The sequence below is a fragment of the Rutilus rutilus genome, assembly GCF_951802725.1.
Source record: "Rutilus rutilus genome assembly, chromosome: 8".
Taxonomy (NCBI): domain Eukaryota; kingdom Metazoa; phylum Chordata; class Actinopteri; order Cypriniformes; family Leuciscidae; genus Rutilus; species Rutilus rutilus.
The window spans coordinates 6,010,651-6,022,398 of NC_140222.1; positions in this window are offsets into that span (position 1 = coordinate 6,010,651).

Consider the following 11,748-nt stretch of genomic DNA (forward strand, 5'->3'; position numbering starts at 1 on the left):
AACACACGTTAATCCTTCAAATCTAGGAGACGTATTTCCATGCAAGAAACACAGCCCTCATCTCCAGGTGATTATATGTCATATTAGATGAGCCTAAACAGAGACTGAGCTGTCGGCCATCCAAGATCACATCCCATCCTGTGAGAGAGGAGTCCAGGAGACGACCCACAAGTTTTACGCCGGACCAACACATGATTGCCTCAGATCTGGGAGATGAAGACCTTCCCTGCAGTCATGATCTAGACGGCTATTTAAAACCGCAGCTCAACCCGTGACAGTGGTGTCTGTCGAGGTAGTCTTGCGACGGCAACACAAGCGTGGGACTCGAGGTGATACCAGAGTCTTACACAGAGAAAGAGTACGAAGCATCTGTGCATAACCCTTATATCTCACAGATAGTTGCTCAGAGGGAAGTCTCTGCTCCTGAGGATCCAGAATATGGATATGTCCAATATGTCCTGACCTATAAACTGGGTCAGACTGAGGGCGACTCCATACCAGAAATGTTTGCCCCCAAAGCAAACTTGAAAGTGTGTGTCTACAGACTCATCCCCCATAGAGTTCTCAACGGGCCTGAAAATTACAACCCGACCCGACCCAGCCCGTGGCTTTTAAAGCCCGGACCCGATGTAACCCGACACATCAACATGAATTATCTGCCCGAACCCGGCCCGACGCCCAACGCCGCGTCAGAATTTTTTTTTCTCATACATGTATTATCATGACCAGCAGACGCGAATTCAAATCAACCTTTAATGTTCACGCCTTTTAACAATACAAACAACTGAAACAATAACCTTTAAATATATAAATAGGCTGTAGTAGCGACGGTGAATTCACCTGCGGGCGGCAAGTTTACTTTTCACCAACTCCATCTTCTTCTCCAGGTTAAAGGCGTGCACGCAGCGGCGTCTGCCCCCGCTCCTCTCCATAATGCACGTTGCACGCAGCAGCCAGACTTTCTTTACGGTGAACAGCAGCGATGATTAATAAATGTTTTTTGTTTTTTTTACTGAGCGGAAAATATTAAGCCCGAGGTCCGACCCGACCCGAGTCATTTGCTTATATTTTCTACCCGAACCCGCGGGTCCCGTCGGGTTTGTCGGGCCGACCCGACCCGTTGAGAACTCTAATCCCCCATATTACTGTAGACTTCTAGGAGGGGAACTTACGCAAAGGCCCCTGCTCCCAAAAAAGGCTCTTGCCTGATGAACACACCATAAAACGTGGTGGACTGATGCTGAACTAAGTCCTGTAACCTCATTCCATGGCCTGCCGATTCCACAGATACAAATGGCAGAAGTTACCATTATTCTGAAAGCATTGATCTAGGCTTCTACACTTCTACAAGTCAATTCACCTTTATTTATATAGCATTTATAAAAGATTGTTTCAAAGCAGCTTTTTAAATAAGAAAATAATGATTCAATGATGCAAACAGAATTCAACTCTGTTGTAAAGCAACTCTAAAAAGACAATAGTGCTGTTGTTCAGCTGAAGTCAGTTCAGTGTTGATTCACTTCAGTTAATTTCATCAATTGTGAAATGAGTTTATTTCAGTTATGAAGCAAAACAGTGATGTCATCATCCAGCTCAGTTCAGTTCTCATCCAATAGTGTCAGTGCATTCAAGTCAATAATATTAATAACTAAGTGTTCAGAGGCGACAGCGGAAAGGAACCCAAACTCCATCATGTGACAGAAACAGAGAAACAATCTGGTACATGATTGATGATGTCATTTCACACAATCTGATTTTGCATGTATTAATATTTGTGAGATTTATTCATTTATGGCTTTACATTTTTATCATTTTTAAGAAGTATTGAAATCTAAAGCAGAACACTAAAATGTAAAGGTTCTTCAAGTGTGTGTTTTGTTCGTCTAGTGTTTTTTTCATAAAACTGAATATTTGAGCTTGATTATTTTAAGATGTTATTTCCAAGGCTTTATTGTTTATATTTCTCTCAGATATACAGATCTCACTTTACTGCTACTGCTGTATATTTGCAGTATGCATTTTCTTGCTTTTATCAATAAAGTTTCTCACTGTCAGGTTCAAGAATCTCCATGTTTTATTACATTAATTTGTCGAGCTCCTCCTGGAGGAATACTAACTATATAGATATTAAAGATTTCAGAAGTGTTGAACATATAAAGCTTTACATTATTAAAATATTGTTTAACTATACTGATATTGATACGTTTTTTTTTTTCTATCTACAGTAATAAACAAACAACTTCCCCCAGCTTCCCCTTTATCCTGAGAAAATACTGATTTGGGACACATTATAATATACTTTGAGATCACAGTGAAATACATAAACACAACATATCGATGCTCCATTTGCTCCAACAGGGAACGATAAAGTCTTTAAATCTCTAGTGTGATTTGTCTCTGTGGTCTCGTCTGAGGAGCAACACCTCCATCTAGTGGCTCACATGTTATCAGGAGTTATTTACTCAGTCTCTGTAATGAGATCCAGTGATTGTGTCTGTTACTCAAGAAAGCCACTAGATGGCGCTGTGTTCAGTATTATGTGATGAATACTGTGAAACGAGTAATGAAGAAGAATTGGGGATTTTAAAATGGTGTGGTGTGGTGATTTTAATGCACACAGTACTCTATGGGGGAGTTCTAATACTGATTATAATGGATTGATCATAGAAGATATGCTGGACTGGGGAGAGCTAGTATGCATTAATGACGGAAGCGACACAAGAGTTAATCTTTCTCAATGCAAATATTCTGTGTTAGATTTGACAATAGTGTCCGAAAATTTAGCTCGAAGATGTGATTGGAAAGTATTGAATGAAATACTGTATTGATAAATACAAAGTATTGATTACTATCAAAGAGTATAGAAGCCCAAGAGGCGAAACTCTGTTGTGTTATGGGTAACAGTCTGTAGATGGCGCTGCGGAGGCGCGTCCGCCATTATGGACTGAAAGCTGCTGAAATCGTTAGCGCCAGTCAATGGCAAAATCAATGCCTCTTCTCTCACAAAAAGAAAAAAATACAAAAAACGTCTCATACACAAATGCACACACAATAGATGGTGGTGTCTGATTAATTACTGAGATCTTGGCACCACTTCCATTTTAGTACTGTTTATAGGTTTATAGTTCATGTGTGCACTTGCTAGATTGCACATCTTTTTTGTACCTTTCCGCCTGTAATAGGACATTCACAGATTGTTTTTATTCTTGCCATTGAAACGTTCACTGTCTGCATTTTCACTGAAGATGTTGAAAAAACAAGTTGTTAATATTTTTGTGATATTCTATGTAAGAGATATGTATGATCTATGTAAGATAGATTAACTGTCTTTAGAAATGTTCATTTATAATTTTTTTTTTTAATTTTTTTTTTTTTTCAAATCATATTGTGATGTTCACTAATTTCAAAATCAACATTTGAATAAATATCTTATGTGTGTCTGCATATATATTATTTCATGAATTTCTGTTATTCATATAACAAGGAAAATGCATAATAGAACATAAATATTGATAGATTAAAGGTTTGCAGTAATTTTATAATTGTATCTTTGCAAACCGTAAGTGGTAGGCTAATGAGGCCGATTCGGTGGGGGACATACCCATACGAAAAAGTACTATAGGAATCTTATAGTATTTTGGGACAAAATATTATAGTAATCTTATAGGAATACGAGCCGCTATAGTATTTCTATAGTAGTCTTATAGTCCTTCTATAGTAATATTTTGTCCCAAAATACTATTTTCCTAAGGGTAATTAGGCCATGCATAACCAACACATAAACGTAACATTTTCTGTCATTTAACGTCGGTCATCCTCATTAATGTATTTTAAATTGTTTTCATATTTAGATATGACGGCCAGAAAAAATTAAGTTATGTTAAGTTTTTGTTATGTTAAGTTGGTTCAGTGCCATTGACTCCCATTATTTTTCGGCGTTTTCCTTCAGTTTTCAGTCCATAATGGCGGCCGCGCCGTCACGTCATGGGGGCAACTGTTGCTATGGAGCGTTCTATTGAGTTTCGCCTCTTGGGCTTCTATACTCTTTGATATATATATACCCTGTGTTCTCCCTCATCTCTGTCGGTTCTCGTTTGTTGTAATGTGGATTGCTTTTGCTCTTGCTTTTTTCCTGGTTCCTGAATGTTTGTTGATTAAAGTTTTCCTTCTAGAATTATTCCTCGTCGTGAGAATTTCTAAGGACCACGTTATGTAACACCTGGAGGAATTCAAACTTTATGTAGGCCTACTTTTTTAAAGTGTTTAGCAGTGCACCATATATACAGTTTTACATTATTAACTCCAAAGGTATCTCTCCTGCTTCTATGAGTATAGCATTAATGGGGGTTGTCTTAACAGCTCCGATGCATACACGTAATGCTCTATACTGTAATCTATTCATTTTTCCCAATATTGTTTTTGCCGCTGCACCATAAACTACGCAACCATAGTCTATTGATGACCTCAGGCAAGCCCTATAGATGTTAATTAACGACTGCCTTTCTGCACCCCAGCCACATCCAGCCACAGCTCTCATCAGGTTTATAACTTTTTTGCATTTAGTTTCTAAGTGCTTAATATGCGTTTTCCATGTACACCTACTATCAAACCATAGTCCCAAATACTTAAATTCATTTACTTTCACCATTGTCTGCTCATATAATGTAAAACTTTCAAAATGGCACTTGCGCTTCTTTGTAAACATCATATAACAAGATTTGCTTGTCGACATCTTGAATCTCCATTTATATGACCACATCTCTACTTCCCTAATTGCTTTCCTTATGTTACCTAATACATATGACACATTCCTTCCTCTCATCCAAATGGCCCCATCATCCGCATATAATGCTGTTTTTATGCATCCATCCATTTTTGAAAAAATATCATTAATCATTATGTTAAACAGTATCGGACTAATTGCACTCCCCTGGGGAATACCATTGTTTACATTAAATTCTGTAGATACCTCTGATCCAACTTTAACTTTAATTTTCCTACCTGTTAAAAAGTCCATAACCCAATTATATAACCTTCCTCCAATACCCATACTACTTAGTTTAATAAGCAAACCTTCCCTCCACATGGTATCATATGCCTTTTCTATGTCAAAATATACAATTGTCATTAGTTCTTTCATTTTCAATGCCTTTTCCACATCATTACTTACTCTAACTAGAGCATCTGTTGTGGAGCGCCCTTTTCTAAATCCACTTTGAATATTGGTCAATAATCCTCTCTGTTCCAATATATGTGATAATCTGCGAACTATTATCCTCTCCATCCATTTGCACAAGTGGAATGTCAATGCTATGGGCCTATAGTTATCAGGATTAGCTGGGTCCTTACCAGGCTTGTTGAATGGTAATATTACTGCACTTTTCCAACTATGTGGTATTATTCCATCCCTCCAAATTGTATTAAAAAGTCTTAATATTAACTTAAATGATTCAACTGGTAACTGTCTGAACATGGCATAACATAATTGATCTTGCCCAGGTGCTGTATATTCAGTGCCCAGTAGAGCTATGTTGAGTTCTGACCTCACAAAGACTGAACTAGACACAGGGCTTAAATACAAAGGCCAACAAGCTAAACAAGATAACAAGGGGGCGTGGCTAATCAGAAACACCTGGGGAGACTAATAAACAAGAAAAACTACAAAGGACTACAAAACATGGCACAGAACAGGAAATAACAAAAGTGCACACAAGACAAGAGGAACACAAGACAGGAATCATGACAATAAAAATACTTTTAAAGCAACACCATGGAGTTTTTCAACCTTCATAATATATTTCCAAGACCCTTGTGATGGTACATCGACTTACAATAGGTTGAATGACACGTCTGCCATAGCCTGACTGGGTCTGTATCGGTTTCACTGGCACTACGCAACTTCGGGGTTCGGGTAGTAACCCGAGCACAAAAAGAACTACAAAATTCAACTGCTTTACGGCATACCTCACTTCCCCCACCCCCCATTTCCTCAAATTTGGACGCGAGAGCCCAACTAGCGTTTGTTTGCCGGCTGGTATTGCGTGTGTATGTTCTCGTCATGGCCGAAGCAGCAACGAAACCGAAGAAGGCAAAGTTTTTGTCGGAGGAGACTAGGAAGAGAAAAAGGGCCAAAGGCCGGACGAGGATCAATATTGGTGCAGCATTCGCTCGCTGGCGTGAGCTAAAGGAGGAGGAGGGGTGCCCGACCGATGCTGACTTGGCCGTCATGCTGTTGGACTAGTATATCTATGATAGCTTGATATTATAATATTGACGATATATGGCTATTACCTACCACACAAACATTGAATTGAATTAGCATATCCATTCTGTAAAACAGTAGCCAATAGGCTACTATAATGACGCTGGCTTGTAAACGTGAGCTACGCGATCTTTTGGCGTTTGAAAAAAATAAAACACATGAAATTATATTCATATGACATGCTGAAATATATACCACTGTACCTGGGATGATGACATTTCACACGCAACGCAGGCAGTCTGCCCAAGACGTGAGAACTCCTCCTGCAGAGTTCGGGGGTATCGCCTTCTCAACAAATGCACGTGTATCCCCTGGTGTAACCATGACAGATTTTACAACTGTAGTAGAAGACAATACTGTTTCCCAACTGTAGAGGGACCCCGAGATCAAAACTTAAATGGTGTTGCTTTAAAAAATGTACTAACTTGATGCCACAAACAGAACTGAACTAATTTGAGAAACATTTTATTCATCGGTTCAGTTTAACCCATGACAGCAACTCTTAAAACGTCTGAAAACACTTGCTATCAAACACGATTGAACTGAGATATTTATCTGGTTGTGTGTGAATCCTCCCCCAACCTCAGTTAGTTTCCGCTCACACATCCGTCTCCTTTAACCCCCTGAGGTCGGTGAGGTCGCGCGGGCGTGATTTGCTCGCTTTTTTTCTTATCAGTTCAAACGAGACTCCAAATACTCTGTTGACTTTGATATTACAAACAAGTTTCATACATCAATCGATCCTGTTAAGTGTGTATTATTTTTGTGTATACTCACAATAAAAACAAAGTGTTGTGCTTTTTGCCAAATAAAGAGAAATAAACATGATGTGAGTTCTGCTTTCTCTCTGTCAGTGTAGTCCATTCTGAAACGCGTCCGAAAATGAACAATAACTCAGCGAATACTCAGTCAAACAGGCATACAAATGTGAAGGAACTGCGAGCCTTTTTAGGCCTGGTAAATTATTATGGACGTTTTGTACCACATCAGAGCACAGTGTTGGCACCACTGTATAGACTGTTGAAAGAACAAGTTGCGTGGTGCTGGGGGAAAAAGGAACAAGGTGCTTTCAACAGATGTAAAGAACTGCTCACCAGTGACAAAGTGTTAGTACATTATGATCCACAACTGCCTTTGACTTTAGCATGTGATGCCTCAGCTTATGGAATTGGTGCAGTGCTTCAGCACATCATGCCAAATGGTGAAGAACATCCAATTGCATATGCTTCACGTACTTTGTCCCCTGCTGAAAAGAAATATTCACAGATTGAGAAGGAAGCTTTGAGTGTGATTTATGGAGTTAAAAAATTCCATCAATATCTTTGGGGAAGATCCTTTAATTTGATAACTGATCATAGACCATTAGTGACTCTGTTTGGTGAACATAAGCACTTCCCAATGATGGTTGCCGCTCGCATTCAGTGGTGGGCTATAATTTTGTCGGCATATGATTATCACATCATGTATCGCAAGGCAGAAAGTCATGGAAATGCAGATGGCTTGTCACGAATGCCATTACCTGAAATTACGGATGTAGGAACAGAAGCCATTTCAGCAAATATCAACACTCTTTTGACAAACCATCTTCAAGAAGCTCCTCTAAATGCAGCACAGATTGCCAGAATGACAAGAACAGATCAAGAACTTTCTAACGTTTTTCATTATGTCATGGAAGGTTGGCCAATTGAAGTGTCAGATGACTTGAAAGTATTATATGCAAAAAGAGATGAACTGTCAGTTGAACAGGGATGTCTGTTATGGGGCACACGAGTGATTGTCCCATTCAAATTTCGAAAATCAGTGTTACTGTACATGAAATTCACTCAGGACACCCTGGCATTGTTAAAATGAAAGCTCTGACTCGTAAATATGTGTGGTGGCCAAAAATGTATACGGATATAGAAAGAGTTTGCAAGGAGTGTCAAATCTGTCAACAAGAACAAAGAATGCCAAGTCATGTCCCTCTTCATCCATGGGAATTCCCGGGTGAGTGTTGGAAAAGGTTGCATGTTGATTTTGCTGGTCCTTTCCTGAACAACATGTTTATGATCGTTGTTGATGCTCATTCTAAGTGGTTAGAAGTTTTTCGTATGCCACAGATTACTTCTCAAGCTACAATTACTAGATTGAAGAGATTGTTTTCTGCATATGGATTACCTGAACAAATAGTGACTGACAATGCAACTACTTTTACTTCTGATGAATTCCAAAGATTTGTGAAGCAGAATGGTATTATGCATCCCAGGAGTGCACCAAAACACCCAGCAACCAATGGATTGGCAGAAAGATATGTCCAGACGTTTAAGATGGGTATGAAGAAATTGACTAATGAACAAATGTGCATTGATGATAGACTATCTTTATTTTTTATTGCGATATCGCACAACTCCTAATTGTACCACAGGTCAGTCACCATCTGATTTATTTTTAAAGAGACACATTCAAGACAGAGGTAATACTTATCGGTTCAAAAAACCGCCCACAAAACCTCGCACAATACAACTTTAACATCATAGGATGTCCTGTTACTTTATCCTCTACAGTAAAAGACCTGGGTGTTATACTCGATTGCAACCTGTCTTTTGAAAATCATATTTCATATGTTACAAAAACAGCCTTTTTCCACCTTAGAAACATTGCTAAGCTACGTAATATGCTATCAGTTTCTGATGCAGAAAAGTTAGTTCATGCATTCATGACCTCGAGACTGGATTACTGTAATGCTTTATTAGCCGGTTGTCCTGCATCCTCAATAAACAAGCTACAGTTAGTCCAAAATGCCGCCGCTAGAGTTCTTACGAGATCAAGAAAATATGATCATATAACACCGATTTTATCATCACTGCATTGGTTACCTATAAAGTTCCGTATTAATTACAAGGTATTGCTACTGACTTATAAAGCCCTAAACGGCTTAGCTCCAGTCTATTTAACGGATCTTCTATCGCCCTATAATCCATCGCGCTCTTTAAGATCACTAAATTCAAGGCTTTTGGTCATACCTAGGATATCCAGATCCACCAAAGGAGGGAGAGCATTTTCACATTTGGCTCCAAAACTCTGGAATAGTCTTCCGGATACTGTTCGTTGCTCAGACTCGCTCTCCCAGTTTAAAACTAGATTAAAGTCGCATCTCTTCAGCCAGGCATTCATATAATCCTACAGTTCAAACTACAATCCGGCCTCTATCCAATGTCAGAAGAGAACTGGCCCCCGACTGAGCCTGGGTTCTCCCAAGGTTTTTTTTTCTCCATTAGGTCACCTGATGGAGTTTTAGGACACTATTAGGTCACTTGATGGAGTTTTTCGGTTCCTTGCCACTGTTGCCTTTGGCTTGCTCAGTTGGGGATATTTTGGGGATATTTAATTTAATTTTATCAATCAATAAATTCCTCTTGAAACAAACTTTGTTGTATTATTTTAATTTAATACTGTGAAGCTGCTTTGATACAATCTGTATTGTGAAAAGCGCTATACAAATAAACTTGACTTGACTTGACTTGACATTCGCACCAGGTTGGACTTCCTGAAACCAAACATTCATGAAACTGTTCGCAGAAAACACTATTTGCAGAAAAAACAACATGACTATCGGGCAAGAGAGAGATCGTTTGCTGTGGATGATTCTGTTTTCTTGCGAAGTACAGTGGGAGGAGATCCGAAGTGGCTATCTGGAGTGATTACACAACAGACAGGACCTGTTTCGTACAAGGTACGTGATCCGATATCGGATACTGTGTATAGACAGCATGGTGATCAACTGAGACCACACACTTCGTCCTCAGAGATTCCAATGCCACAGAATGAAAAGGAGACTGCTCAATATGCTGAACCCAATGATCAAGCTCAATATGCTGAACTCAATGATCAAGATTCTGGATTTGCTGGAACTTCAGTAGGTACATTTGACTCTGAGGTACCTTTCGAACCAACAGAACCCCTGGTTCCAATTCCAGTGGGTCTGCGTCGCTCTAAACGGACTATTAAATTACCACAGCGTTTTAGAAATTGAGAATTTGAACTAATGTGGTGCTTTTGAACTGATAATGTGGTGTATTGGCTTTAATGGGGGAGGTAATGTGGTGTATTGGCTTTAATGGGGGAGGTAATGTGGTGTATTGGGATAATGTGTATATATGCATGATGTGCATTCATTGGTTCCTATGCCTGGGAGAGGGTATTTAAGTCACGTGATGTGATTTGCACAGGTGGATGTGATGTAATTTGCGTGTGACCTGAACACCAGTAAAAGCATGTTTGATAGCATTTGGTTGTTTGCCTCATGAATATATAACAATCCTTTTCCAATTTATCGAGCAAAACACTGGAATAGTCTTCCTAGCTTTGTGAAGCAGACACACTCTGTCAGTTTAAATCTAGAGTAAAAACACATCTCTTTAACCTGGCATACACATAACACATTATCACATCGTGATTGCTATCGATTAGATCTACAGGACGTTGTGGCCGACTGGAGCTCAAAGTGGTGAAGCTCAGATGACGTGAAATAATCAGTAAAACACATCAAAACTGTTCAAATACACATGTGCATGTACAGTGAAAGCCAGTGCAGATATAAAGCACACTGCTGCAGCGACCCGCATCTCTGCGCTGTTAAAGGATCTATATTAAGATTAAGATCCTGATATAATAATGAATGCTGCTCGAGCTAATGCTCAGTGAAATATGGCTCGGTTGTGTTCCTGCACAGATGCCTGAGACTCATTGGCCGGACGCGCAGCCAATCAGAGGAGACCACGAGTGAAGAGTCAGCGCTGTGGGCGGGGCTTCTGCGAAGCACGTGATTGGAACACAGAGGAAGTACAAGCATTACTTTCATGGACTCTTATGTAGTCATAATAAAGTCACGTGTGGTACAGCGTTTTAAAGTGAACATGGAAGATATTTGTGTTTTTTGTAAAATTTCCCCTGAGAATATTAATCATCTATTTTAGGAGTGTCCCAAGACCCAAATATTTTGGAGAGAACTCAGTAATTACTTACAAAGAAAAGCAATGATTCCTGTTAACTTTGAAGAAGTTGATGTTATTCTAAAATGTTTTTCATTTGATGGTGATAAAAATCTTTTGCTTTATTTTTGATTTAATTACTATGATTGCCCGTTAGTATATTCATAAAGTCAGATGGAATGAAAAAATGCCAAATCGTGAGATCCTTGACGTAATAATAAACAAGAAGAATATATGTGATTCTGCATGTGATCTGTAACACGAACTTAACACAGTATTGTATATTTTTCTTGCAGTAAATCTGCAACTAGAAAATGTAACAGAGTTAGTTTTATGAGTTAATACAATTTAGAAATATTTTTTTAATAATATTTTAGCTGTATGTTGTTTATACCGGAATATACTGTAAAAACAAAAACAAACTAATTGGTAATATTAAAAATAAATAAAAAAATAATGTTTTTACAGATAGGCTATGAGAAGCACATTTGAAAAAAGTAGAAATAAAGCTGTATA